Below are 13,297 nucleotides of genomic sequence, written 5' to 3' on the forward strand. Positions count from 1 at the left end.
ACACACAAACCACAATCCACACAAACACACACAGATACACACTCGCACAAACCACACAGACACACAAACAGAGAGACATAATCCACACACACACACGCAACTTCATCTCTTCTCACATCCTTTATTATTCTGATTGCGTCTTTTTCTCTCATCCTGTCCTCGGGGACAGAGGGGCAGAGAGGACAGCTGAACACACTGAGCCCCCCCGGACCCCCCTAGCTACTGAAGAGCCCTTCAGCTTCAAACACTGCAGGCTTCCTGTGTGGTTGTGCCACGGGGCTGTTCCTCCCATCAGGCTGATGGAGGCATCACAGACACAGCCGGGATCACAGGAAACAGCCGAGCCCAGGGCAGCTAGCTGAGCACAGAGCAACTAGCCGAGCCAAGGGCATCTAGCTGAGCACAGAGCAAACAGCTGAGCCCAGGACAGGTAGTTGAGCACAGAGAAACTAGCTGAGCCCAGGGCATCTAGCTGAGCAGAGAGCAAACAGCTGAGCCCAGGACAGGTAGTTGAGCACAGAGAAACTATCTGAGCCCAGGGCAGCAAGCAGAACACAGAGCAACTAGCCTGCTCTGGAAGTCCCACTCGTCACTCGACCGTTGACACTGTGATGGTTAACAGACTCCAACACCTCCACACACTCACCACAAACTCCGACGACACACTGAAGCACCAAACGAACAGCAATCAGACACCATCAAAAGCGCAGTTCCCTTTCACTGCTAACAGCGTCACAGGGCTCCCCCTACACGCACACTAACCACACTAACCAACCAACCAACTCATCATTGCCCTCACAAGTGACAGTTGGGGGTTTGGCTTACAATGGAAAAACCTTATTTTGCCAAAGTACACTTTGTCACAAAGTCTGGTCAAGTCATCAGGCCCCAACTGACAGTCAGTAAGATATCATGTGACCTCCTGATCCTAACCCCTCCGCCTCCGCTCCAACTGTCTGAATGACAGCAGGGGAACAGCGGAAGTGACTTCTAGGTTCACATCGACTGTGACCAGTCTCTTGAATTCTGTGGAAGGAGAGCGATAGACAGAGACAGAAACAGAGAGAGACACAGAGAGAGAGATAGAGAGAGAGACAGAGAGAGAGAGGGAGGGAGAGAGAGGGAGGGAGAGAGAGAGAGAGAGAGAGAGAGAGAGAGAGAGAGACAGAGACAGAGGGAGGGAGAGAGTTTCTGTCACAAAAACATCCCCCTATTACAACCTGCTCTACCACATACCACAGAACACAGAACACTCCACACATGGAACACTCCCAACAGAACACAACACGCAAAACACAGACCTCATAGTTCTCTCACACAGACACACACATTCACACACGCACAGGAAGGAGGAAGAATGGAGAAATACTGTCTGGTGTGTGACAAGCTCCACACTCCAGAGAGCAGGCAGGGCTGACCTGTGGTTCACATGCAGCGCTCCTTGACTCTGTTACGCAACAGTCACCTCCACTAATGGCATTATGGGAAGGAAGGGTTTTTACGAAGGGAGAGAGACAGAAAGAGAGACAGAAGAAGAAAAACTAATAATTTTAAGCACAGCCCCACAGCCCAGTGTGAAGCTGAAAGCTTCAGAGGTTAAGGGATTATCTAAAAAGGCCACAGAGTTCATCTTGTTTTTTCCAGAGCCCAGTAAAAGGAATGACTGCTAAAGCAGCCTGAGGGGGAAGATATGGTCCACCAGAGTCAGACAGGGAGATGGCTGGGTAGTGTTCACACTGCACTGTGGCAGGCCTTCATATTGTCGTCCACAATCACACACACACACACACACACACACACACACACAGATCAATAAGCGGCAGATGCAGCAGCTGTGCCCAGACACTGAATCGACTGTGTGTGTGTGTGTGTGTTGCCTCTATCTTGCATGAAAAAAAACAAGCTACAGTTGAGCCACAAAGACCCCCACAAAACAACCTCTTCTGACAGTAACAGCCTTGGTAACAGACCCTCTGTAACAGACCCTCTGTAACAGACCCTAACAGACCCTCTGTAACAGACCCTAACAGACCCTCTGTAACAGCCTTGGCAACAGACCCTCTGTAACAGACCCTCTGTAACAGACCCTAACAGACCCCTCTGTAACAGACCCTCTGTAACAGACCCTCTGTAACAGACCCTAACAGACCCTCTGTAACAAACCCTCTGTAACAGACCCTCTGTAACAGACCCTCTGTAACAGACCCCTCTGTAACAGACCCTCTGTAACAGACCCCTCTGTAACAGACCCTCTGTAACAGACCCTCTGTAACAGACCCCTCTGTAACAGACCCCTCTGTAACAGACCCCTCTGTAACAGACCCCTCTGTAACAGACCCTAACAGACCCTCTGTAACAGACCCCTCTGTAACAGACCCTCTGTAACAGACCCTCTGTAACAGACCCTCTGTAACAGACCCTCTGTAACAGACCCTCTGTAACAGACCCTCTGTAACAGACCCTCTGTAACAGACCCTCTGTAACAGCCCTCTCAGTGACCACAGGGTCAAACTGTAGTGATGTTGTAGTTTGAAAAGAGCCATGCAGTATGGCAGCAGTCATACCACTGAAGGGCCTTATGGGTAATCCAGGATTAGAATCGAGGAGGGCTTGATTGGCTCTCCCTAACTACGCTAATTCTCCTGCGCTGTGATTGGCTGGTGGCCGAGAGGACAGGGTCTACTGAGGACAGAGAGAGAGGACAGGATGATGTAAGAGAGAAAGAGAGCGAGGGAGAGAGTCCCGAATGATCTACATTAGATAGAACCACAGAGAGATGGATAGAGAGACAGGGAGAAAAGGATATAGTGAACAAGAGGGGGAAAAAAAAGAGACATATATATTCTGGACATGCCTTTAGAGACAGGCTGAGTCATGGCAGTACACCGTCGGCCGATCTAAAAGCTCTCTTATCTTAATCCTCCAGCTTGATGCCTTAAAGCCCAGAGATTGAGATGGAGAGATCTGAGAGAGACACTGATACTGAGATCTCCTTGATGAAGAAGCTGTGGAGGGCTGTTGATCCGACACCCAGTCTCATCCTCTGCCTGCTGGGTTTGGCTGCTCTAAACTCTCTGTTTATAACACCCCAGCCACATTAAATAGAGTGCTCTGTATGAAAGCCTTCGCAGCTCAAGAAACCCCATGTTCTCCTCGGCTCTGGGTGTGGTTCTGAACCTGCCTCTGTTCCTGGCCCTGCCTCTGTTCCTGGCCCTGCCTCTGGTCCTGGCCCTGCCTCTGGTCCTGGCCCTGCCTCTGGTCCTGGCCCTGCCTCTGGTCCTGGCCCTGCTTCTGGCCCTGCCTCTGTTCGTGGCCCTGCCTCTGTTCGTGGCCCTGCCTCTGGTCCTGGCCCTGCCTCTGGTCCTGGCCCTGCCTCTGGTCCTGGCCCTGCCTCTGGTCCTGCCTCTGGTCCTGGCCCTGCCTCTGGTCCTGGCCCTGCCTCTGGTCCTGGCCCTGCCTCTGGTCCTGGCCCTGCCTCTGGTCCTGGCCCTGCCTCTGGTCCTGGCCCTGGTCCTGGCCCTGCCTCTGGTCCTGGCCCTGCTTCTGGCCCTGCCTTTGTTCCTGGCCCTGCCTCTGTTCGTGGCCCTGCCTCTGTTCGTGGCCCTGCCTCTGTTCGTGGCCCTGCCTCTGGTCCTGGCCCTGCCTCTGGTCCTGCCTCTGGTCCTGGCCCTGCCTCTGTTCCTGGCCCTGCCTCTGGTCCTGGCCCTGCCTCTGGTCCTGGCCCTGCCTCTGGTCCTGGCCCTGCCTCTGGTCCTGGTCCTGCCTCTGGTCCTGGCCCTGCCTCTGGTCCTGGCCCTGGTCCTGCCTCTGGTCCTGGCCCTGGTCCTGCCTCTGGTCCTGGCCCTGCCTCTGGTCCTGGCCCTGCCTCTGGTCCTGTCCCTGGCCCTGCCGCCCGCTAAATGACCAACAGAGTGGTGAGGCAGGCTAACACAGGGCCCTTACAGACCCCACAACAATATGTCTCAACTCCCACACACAAGGGTACAACAACCAACGTGCGGTTGTATGTGTGTACCCTTTCACATCGAGCACAACACCAGGAGTGCATTTGATGAAGTGAACTCTCCACAGTGTTTGTTGATGACTGACTGCAAATTCATGACCTCAATGTTGAAAATACAACCCCCCCCCCCCAGCCCCCCCTCCCCCCCTCAGCCACACACCCCCCCCTCAGCCACACCCCCCCTCAGCCACCCCCACCCCCCAACTAGCAAAGGTAGACACAGGCTAGCCAACACCATCCAGATACTAACCCTACAGCCTTCTCACAGACAGACACATGGAGAGATCACATGAGCTGGAGCTTTCACACCAGAGCATCAAGCAGGGTCGTGGGCTGTAGGCCAGAGTCTAGACAGCCAGGCCTTAGTTAGTTAACTGGGCCATCATGGATCCACAGTCCAGACAAAACAAAGAGCCCTCACACGGTTCATCGCCCAGGTCAACGACGAGGGGAACACTGGGCGGGCAGAGTGAGTCACTGATCCAGGCCTGACACTATGCAGGCTTGTTCCTGACACAGATGGAACACACAGCCAAAACACAGCCTGGACATTGAAAGGCGCTTTCAATGTCCGTCGGATGAACTAAGCCAGCGGCGGACAGTTCCTAGAGAGGACTCTTGATCATTCAAAGGAGTCGACGGGATTCACTTCCTTTGTGACACTGCTTGTAGAAGTCATAAAACAGGTGTTGTCCAGTAAATAAGCCAAACCAAGTCCAGCCTTCTCCCTCCTAGTGAGGCTCTGGGCACCAGCCCTCAAATCAACGGGGCCAGTAAAACTCTGGTCCATATAAACTAAAATAGGTCAAGAAGGTAGATTTCTATCACAACTAAAGCAAATAACGCTCGCCGTTCCAGGAAGAGGAGTACACATAAGTCCCCACCACTGGCTTGGCTCGTCTAATTGAAGCTTTAAAAGATGATGAAAAATGTCTTCCCCATCAACCCATGATGCAACAATAGAACTGATCGGCTGGTAAAATCCTGGCGGATCTGGATGGTTTTGTAAGTCATCACAGTTTTGGGGGAATTAGAGAAGTAATAAAAAAATAATATAGATAGAAAGATTACCCGCTGACTATTTTAATAACATAGACTGGGTAAAGATCTGATCTTTAAGGCGTGAAGGCAAACCTTGAGATATGCTGAGACAGCTCTCCTTCTAAAAGATAGAAACTCGTAGCTATAGGCGATAGGATCGTCCAATTTTCCGGACCCCAAATTGGGTGAAGAGCCTTTAACGACCATGTCTTTAGAAAGAAAGAAAAGAACTGAGGAATGAAGGAAGGAAGGAAGGAAGGGAGAAAGAAAACAAGGAAAGCAAGAAGGAAAGAAGGAAGGAAAGAAACACAAAACTAGTTCAAACTGACTTCTCCGGGGATTGAAATCAGGCCTCGTCTGCTGGTTCATCAGCTCCGGCAGGCAGGCTGGCTGGTGTGGGCTAGCCGGCCGCCTGTCCCTGAGCGCTGAGAGGCTGATTGATCACCCCTCACACAGGCTCTATTTGAGAGCGGAGGGCCGTCACTGCAGGGAGCTGAACACACACAGAGAGGAAACAGGCCAGGGACAGAGCGGCCTGTCTGGACTGCTCCACTTCACCCAGCCGAGCGGCTCTATTGGTCTCTATCTGACGTGTCTTTATCAGCTCTTTACATACAGTGTGTCTTTCTCTACTGGACTATGTCAGTCTCTATGGCAGTTCTCTCAATGTCTGTCTGTCTCTCGCTGACTGGCTCTCTCTGTCTGTGTGTCTTGATTTGACTGTATATCTCTGTCTCACTCTCTGCCTCACTCTCTGCCTCACTCTCTGCCTCACTCTCTGCCTCACTCTCTGCCTCACTCTCTGCCTCACTCTCTGCCTCACTCTCTGCCTCACTCTCTGCCTCACTCTCTCCTGCTCTCTCTCCTGCTCTCTCTCCTGCTCTCTCTCTGTCTCCCCTGCTCTCTTCTCTCCATGAGAGGGAGCCTTCATCCTAGAATGCTCTTCTCCCGGTCCTGAGGAGCGGCATGTCTCGACCTGTCCCTCTCTTAAGAAGGAATGCAGAAGGGAGGGAAGGAAGACAAAAAGAGAGACATGACCCCTCCTGTCTCCACACAGAAGACACGTGTGCTTCTCCTGGTCCGCACAAGCCAGGACACAACTCCCTCAGCTCTTAACGAGAGTCAGGACTGGACTGGAGGAGGGGAGGTCGAAGAGGGGAGGTCGAGGAGGGGGGAGGAGGAAAGAGAGGTATGAGGTGAAGCGAGAGGACTGGAGGAGGGGAGGACGAGGAGAGGAGGAGGATAGAGAGGAGGAGGAGGAGGGGAGGAGGAAAGAGAGGTATGAGGTGAAGCGAGAGGACTGGAGGAGGGGAGGACGAGGAGAGGAGGAGGATAGAGAGGAGGAGGAGGAGGAGGGGAGGAGGAAAGGGAGGTATGAGGTGAAGCGAGAGGCTGGAAGGCTCCACTCTCAGCCAGAAGCATGTCAAGACCTTGCCTCGTAAAACTGATGTTCTGTATGAGGCATGCCTTCGCTTACAGTGCTGACTTAAAAGAGCCATTTAGACTCATCTCCGACAATAATAACTTCGGCCTAATCTTAAACTGGTTCTTCCCAGCTAGTAAGTTAAGAGGATGACTCTCCAGTAGGACAAATATGAAATAACATTTCTAACGGGGTGGTGGAGAAGGAGTAACAATACTGTCAAGCTCGTCAAACTCGTCTTTGTCCTTGTCCGCTGGTGGAAAAGCCAGAGTGTTTAGGCTGGCCGTCTATCTGTGGACAGGGATGAGAAGACTGAATGTAAGTGAGACGAGAGATTGAAAAAGTAGAGGGAGGGAGGGAGGGAGGGAGGGAGGGAGGGAGGGAGGGAGGGAGGGAGGGAGGGAGGGAGGGAGGGAGGGAGGGAGGGAGGGAGGGAGGGAGGGAGGGAGGGAGGGAGGGAGGGAGGGAGGGAGGGAGGGAGGGAGGGAGGGAGAATGAAAGAAAGAAAGAAAGAAAGAGAATGAAAGAGAATGAAAGAGAAAGAGAGGGAGGGAAGGAGAATGAAAGAGAGAAAATTAAAGAGAAAGAGAGGGAGGGAAGGAGAATGTAAGAGAGAGAACGAGAGCGAGAGAGAAAGAAATCTAATAAGGCAGGGGCTGTCAGCTGGCGTAGCTGGTTCTCAGTGATATCCTAGATGACTCCTGACATTCCTCCAATGCCAGTGTCCTGTCTCTGGGACCGGCTGTACGGGACAGGAGTCCAGGGAGACTGGAATTACTCCAGCTACCGGTCCAACCCCGCCAGGGCAATCGGAGAGGAGAGAGAGTTCCAGGACAGTGAGGAGAGCGCTGCCAAACTCACTCTCATCCCCTGCGCCTCTCGTCTTCTAACCTGTTTTGACCTGCAGGGGAGATGGGAGGGTTTTGCCAGGGTTTCAACACCAAGGTGGGGTATCTGTTTAGACGTGCCATGAGTGCACAGCTACGCCTTTCAGTAATGCTTTCAGGACAACGCAAATGCATGCAGATGCAACAAAAGATTTCCGTTCCTCGAGAACATTATGACGTTTACGTGCATCTGTGTGGCCTGACAAGAAGACAGATTAATACCGGATCAAATTAAAAGTAATGTTGTTTGTGTTTTATTGATTTTTCCACCTCCATTTGCAGTGGAAGTCGATACAAAAGCCAAAGGAGCTGCATGATGAGCCATACTGGGGTGTCCTTCAGTCTCCTGCAGGGCTGGAAGAGCTCTCTCTGACACCAGCCTCTATCCTCCGAGGCAGAGAGCTCTCTCTGATACCAGCCTCTATCCTCCTAGGCAGAGAGCTCTCTCTGATACCAGCCTCTATCCTCAGAGGCAGAGAGCTCTCTCTGACACCAGCCTCTATCCTCCGAGGCAGAGAGCTCTCTCTGACACCAGCCTCTATCCTCCGAGGCAGAGAGCTCTCTCTGATACCAGCCTCTATCCTCCGAGGCAGAGAGCTCTCTCTGATACCAGCCTCTATCCTCAGAGGCAGAGAGCTCTCTCTGACACCAGCCTCTATCCTCCGAGGCAGAGAGCTCTCTCTGATACCAGCCTCTATCCTCCGAGGCAGAGAGCTCTCTCTGATACCAGCCTCTATCCTCCGAGGCAGGGAGCTCTCTCTGATACCAGCCTCTATCCTCCGAGGCAGAGAGCTCTCTCTGATACCAGCCTCTATCCTCCGAGGCAGGGAGCTCTCTCTGATACCAGCCTCTATCCTCAGAGGCAGGGAGCTCTCTCTGATACCAGCCTCTATCCTCAGAGGCAAGGTGAGGACAGAAGGCTGACCAGAGTTAAACCCAGGACACCTGGTGTTGTGTGGGGAGTCAGGTGGCTGAGCGGTTAGGGAATCGGGCTAGTAATCAGAAGGTTGCCGGTGCGATACCCGGCCGTGCAAAATGACGTTGTGTCCTTGGGCAAGGCACTTCACCCTACTTGCCTCGGGGGAATGTCCCTGTACTTACTGTAAGTCGCTCTGGATAAGAGCGTCTGCTAAATGACTAAACGTGTTTCCCTAACTGGCTCTGGACACCTGGGCTGACTACATGGACGAACACACACACACACAATCCCATCTCTCTTCCACTTTCACCATTCTGTCTTGGCACAGAGAACCAGCCCTTTAAAACTGTACCCGGCATTTGGCGAGGAAAGTAGTCTACTTATTTTAGGCCCTTTGCTTTTTTTAAGCTCCCTCCCTCCCTCTCTCCCTCTCTCCCTCTCTCCCTCCCTCATGACCTTCACTTGGAGAAGAGGAGATAAGGATGACTAGGCACAGAACTCTTATTACCAGACTGTTCTGCAAGCAACACAGAAGCTGACAGGCTTGAGTTTGCATTCTCAGACAACCTTCCCATGAAGGCCAGCCTTACTAACTAACATGTAACTACACTGCAACACTTCACATTAAGGTAAATACTAACCATGCAGTTACGTGGTAGTTAATGTAACCTTACTGAAAAGTGTTGCAGTCCGTAAAGCCTCCATCGAGGTCCTCTTTATCAAAGTAACTACTGACATTGCACAATGATGGACTAGCAGCTGAAAATAAAAATATACTAGAGAACGGCAAATAAAAGAGAGAAAAAGAGAAGAAATGAGAGAGAGAGAGAGAGAGAGAGAGAGAGAGAGAGACAGAGAGAGAGAGAGAGAGAGAGAGAGAGAGAGAGAGAGAGAGAGAGAGAGAGAGAGCTGAACCTGTATTTCTGGTCCTGAATGCACTTGATCATCAACTCCTCCAATGTGTCCTGGGAGTGCAGGGCTCTCAACCCTGTTAGTCAAACACGGCGACGCTTCACGGAACGTTCCTATGTGCTGTCCGGTAAATTCTTCTAGAAACGTGTTTCCCCTGCTGTGTCTGAGGCATGTAAACAAAGGATCTGAGCAGTCCTTAACTGCCCTAAGGACCTTACCAACATCACATTTCACATCACATTCCTTCACATTACATTCAACATTTTATTCAGTTAACCAAACTGACAAAACAAATATCTCGTAGTAGGTAGCAGGGCGGAAAATTAGAGGACAAGGACTCCATAGTTCCAACAGTCACAGTTCTTCCACACAGTCACACACACTTGGTAACAGTATTCTGATCTGATATCACGACAGCTCGAACACACCACCCGAGGGTCAGGGAGTCCTGCCCCCTGGCCTGACCAATCACAAGCCACATCAACAGGAAGCTGCTTCGTGATGCCCTGGAGAGCAGCTTTTCAAACCCACGAAGACCGGCTGCAGGGCTGCAGTATCACTGGGCCCTCCCTGGACAGACCAGCTGCAGGGCTGCAGTATCACTGGGCCCTCCCTGGACAGACCAGCTGCAGGGCTGCAGTATCACTGGGCCCTCCCTGGACAGACCAGCTGCAGGGCTGCAGTATCACTGGGCCCTCCTTGGACAGACAAGCTTGGGGAAGGGGGGGGGGCTTAAAAGAGATTCAGCTCAGACATAATAAACCAGGTTTGGAACCATAATCTCTGCTAGGAACAGTGTACAAAATCATAATGCTAAGTATCTTGAAGGCAAGTCTGACACAATAAGGAGACTGATTAAAGAGGAGGAAGGATGAGGAGAGAAGGTCTACAAGAATAATCTACTCATCTAATCTTGGATTGAATCGACCAGGAACATAGGGGGTTAAGGAGCTCAAAGATAGGTCCTGACCCTAAACCCATCAGAGCCAGCACACAGGCAGCCAGTTCCTGATTGGTGCTGTCTGTCTGGTCTGTCTGGTCATCTGCCATCAGACACCCAGAAAGGAGAGGGTTATCCCTCGACCTCTGACCTCTGGTGTTGTAACAGCACTGAGAGACCGGACCCTGTACATTACAGACATTTAGTCCTTTAGCAGACGCTCTTATCCAGAGCGACTCACAGTAAGTACAGGGACATTCTCCCCGAGGCAAGTAGGGTGAACTCGAAAGGACACAACGTCATTTGGTCTCGATCCGGTGAATCGATCCGGCAACTTTCTGATTACAAGCCCAACTCCACCGCAGACCCTTAACCACACGGCTTCCCCTTTGGAAGGGCTTTATTTTAGCTTGAGCAGACTGGCTTGCAGCACTTATGTAAGTACGTATGGAAAGACAACACACAAGGACATTTATTGTCTCTCTTCATTTTTTATCTTTTATTATTTTTATCTTTTCATTATTACATTTTTTTTGTTTGTTTGTTTTGTTTACTATTGCCCTTTCTTTTTTACTCCTCTTCTTGTAAGTGTTGTAAACAAATTCTAAAACCACAAAGCAATGTCACAGAATATTCTAGCCTCATCAGAGCACACACACACACACACACACACACACACAGCACCGCGAGCCATTCTCTCAAACCAGCTGTCCAAACAAATGTTACGTAGCCCTGGCTTATGTAATGTAGCATGGCAAGCGCTTAGCACATCCTCTTAGCAACAAGCCAGCGGGCATGCGATCATCATCTCTCTCAAGATCAAACATGACCCCGAACACTGTCCACACTTCAGTAAGACCCCTTATGAGGTGAACATGAACGAAGTCACACCTTCAGTAACCATGCAACCCTTATGAGGTGAACATGAACGAAGTCACACCTTCAGTAACCATGCAACCCTTATGAGGTGAACATGAACGAAGTCACACCTTCAGTAACCATGCACCCCTTATGAGGTGAACATGAACGAAGTCACACCTTCAGTAACCATGCACCCCTTATGAGGTGAACATGAACGAAGTCACACCTTCAGTAACCATGCAACCCTTATGAGGTGAACATGAACGAAGTCACACCTTCAGTAACCATGCACCCCTTATGAGGTGAACATGAACAAAGTCACACCTTCAGTAACCATGCACCCCTTATGAGGTGAACATGAACACAATCACACCTGTATAATGACACAGGGGTCAAACAGACTCTGATGTGCCTACTGTGACAGTGAATCAGACTGGTTTAACACCAGCAGCAACATCAGCTGTGTGCGTGTGTGTTTCTGTGTGTGTGCGTGCCTTGTGTAACATGCCACAGACCTAAAGTATATAACGTGAGTGTACTCTCTCAAATGTAGTGTGAAGCCTGCTGTGGGTCCATTAGAGATGATGGCCCTCCATATGGAGGAGTGAGCCCATGCCAGCTGGCATATGTGGATCTAAGATCAGAGGAACGAAGCACTGCAGGATGTGCAGCGTGTTCAGTTCAGCTGGCTGCAGACACAGGGATGTTACTGAAGTTAGCAGCGCACTGTGACTGTCAGATGCATTTCCTTGTAAAACAAGGACAGAGCGGACATTATTTACACGTTCTTGTTGAAAGGAAATGCTGACACCCCACTCCTGTGCTGGAGTTGGTAAATGTGGCACTTTCGAAGGTTTTCAGAGAGATGTTCGAGTGTGCGTTCATGATGTCCGGTGTTGAGAGAGGTGTTGTGCTGGTGTGTGTGCGCGTGCACGCACAGAAATCCTTGTGTGTGTGTGTGTGTGTGTGTGAGTGAGAAAAGGCTGTCTTACCGTTTCGCTCTCGTCTGGGTACATAGTGTCCCTGTAGCTGTGCTGAGAGTCGTATCCAGTGATGAAGACAGCGATACAGACACACACACACACTCCGACAAAGTCTATCCTCTCTGACTCAGACTGTTACTGAGCAACACCAGGCACTGCAGCGCTAGGGACCTCCGGCCAGGCACGCACACACACACACAGTACACAGACAAACACACTTACATAAGCAGAGAGAGAAAGACAGACAGACAGAGACAGAGAGAGAGAAACAGATAGAGAGAGAGAGAGAGAGAGAGAGAGAGAGAGAGAGAGAGAGAGAGAGACACAGAGAGAGAGAGAGAGACACAGAGAGAGAGAGAAACACAGAGAGAGAGAGAGACACAGAGAGAGAGAGAGAGAGACACAGAGAGAGAGAGAGAGACACAGAGAGAGAGAGAAACACAGAGAGAGAGAGAGAGAGAGAGAGAGAGAGAGAGAGACAGAGAGAGAGAGAAACACAGAGAGAGAGAGAGAGAGATAGCTTGCAGTGTCACTCTATCCTCCTAGGCACAACAGACACTCTTCTGGAACTGTCCTAAAATCTGCCAATATCACTCTGCTCATCACAGCCTGCCCATCACACAGTGCCCATCACACAGTGCCCATCACACAGTGCCCATCACACAGTGCCCCACATACAACTCTCACCCTCTGCCCCCGCCACCACACACACACACACACACACACACACACACACACACACACACACACACACACACACACACACAGTGCCCCACATACAACTCTCACCCTCTGCCCCCGCCACCACACACACACACACACACACACACACACACACAGTGCCCCACATACAACATTACCCCCCCCCCCCCCCCAAACACACACGTATCTAATTCAAGCTCCCAAAGGGATTAAGAAAAGCTTCACATAAGAGTGGGCATTGTGCCCCCCCCCCCTGCCACCCCCACCCCTCAGAGAATCAAGCCTCCAATCAAAGAAGATGTGTGGTGGAGGGGTGGGAGGTTACCAGGGAAACACACAGGGAGGAAGGGTCCAAACCTTATGGAGTACAGTGCACCATCAAAAACATTTATTATCTATCTTGTTCTCTATCAGCACACAGTATGCTATGTCATCATCCCTTACCCGTGTCAACAATGAAGCCTGCAGTCTGGTTCTGAAGGCTGGAGGTCCATGTAGACTGGTATACTGTCATCTTGGTAGGATGGTGTTTAGGTTTAAGCATTGTGTTAAGAATCAATAATAATGGGTTGAGAATGACGTGGTCCGAAATCAGACACAGAGTTGGATTTCTTTCCAAACACGAC

General features: G+C 51.0%; 1 protein-coding gene across 6 annotated transcripts in view; it reads right to left on the minus strand.

Moving 5' to 3' along the window:
- LOC146271966 (rho GTPase-activating protein 12-like) overlaps positions 1–13,297 on the minus strand; it is a 33,869-nt gene that overhangs the window by 10,865 nt on the left and 9,707 nt on the right. The window lies entirely within an intron of this gene.

The sequence above is a fragment of the Hypomesus nipponensis genome, chromosome 10 (genome assembly GCF_054491055.1).
Source record: "Hypomesus nipponensis isolate SF chromosome 10, ASM5449105v1, whole genome shotgun sequence".
Taxonomy (NCBI): Eukaryota; Metazoa; Chordata; class Actinopteri; order Osmeriformes; family Osmeridae; genus Hypomesus; species Hypomesus nipponensis.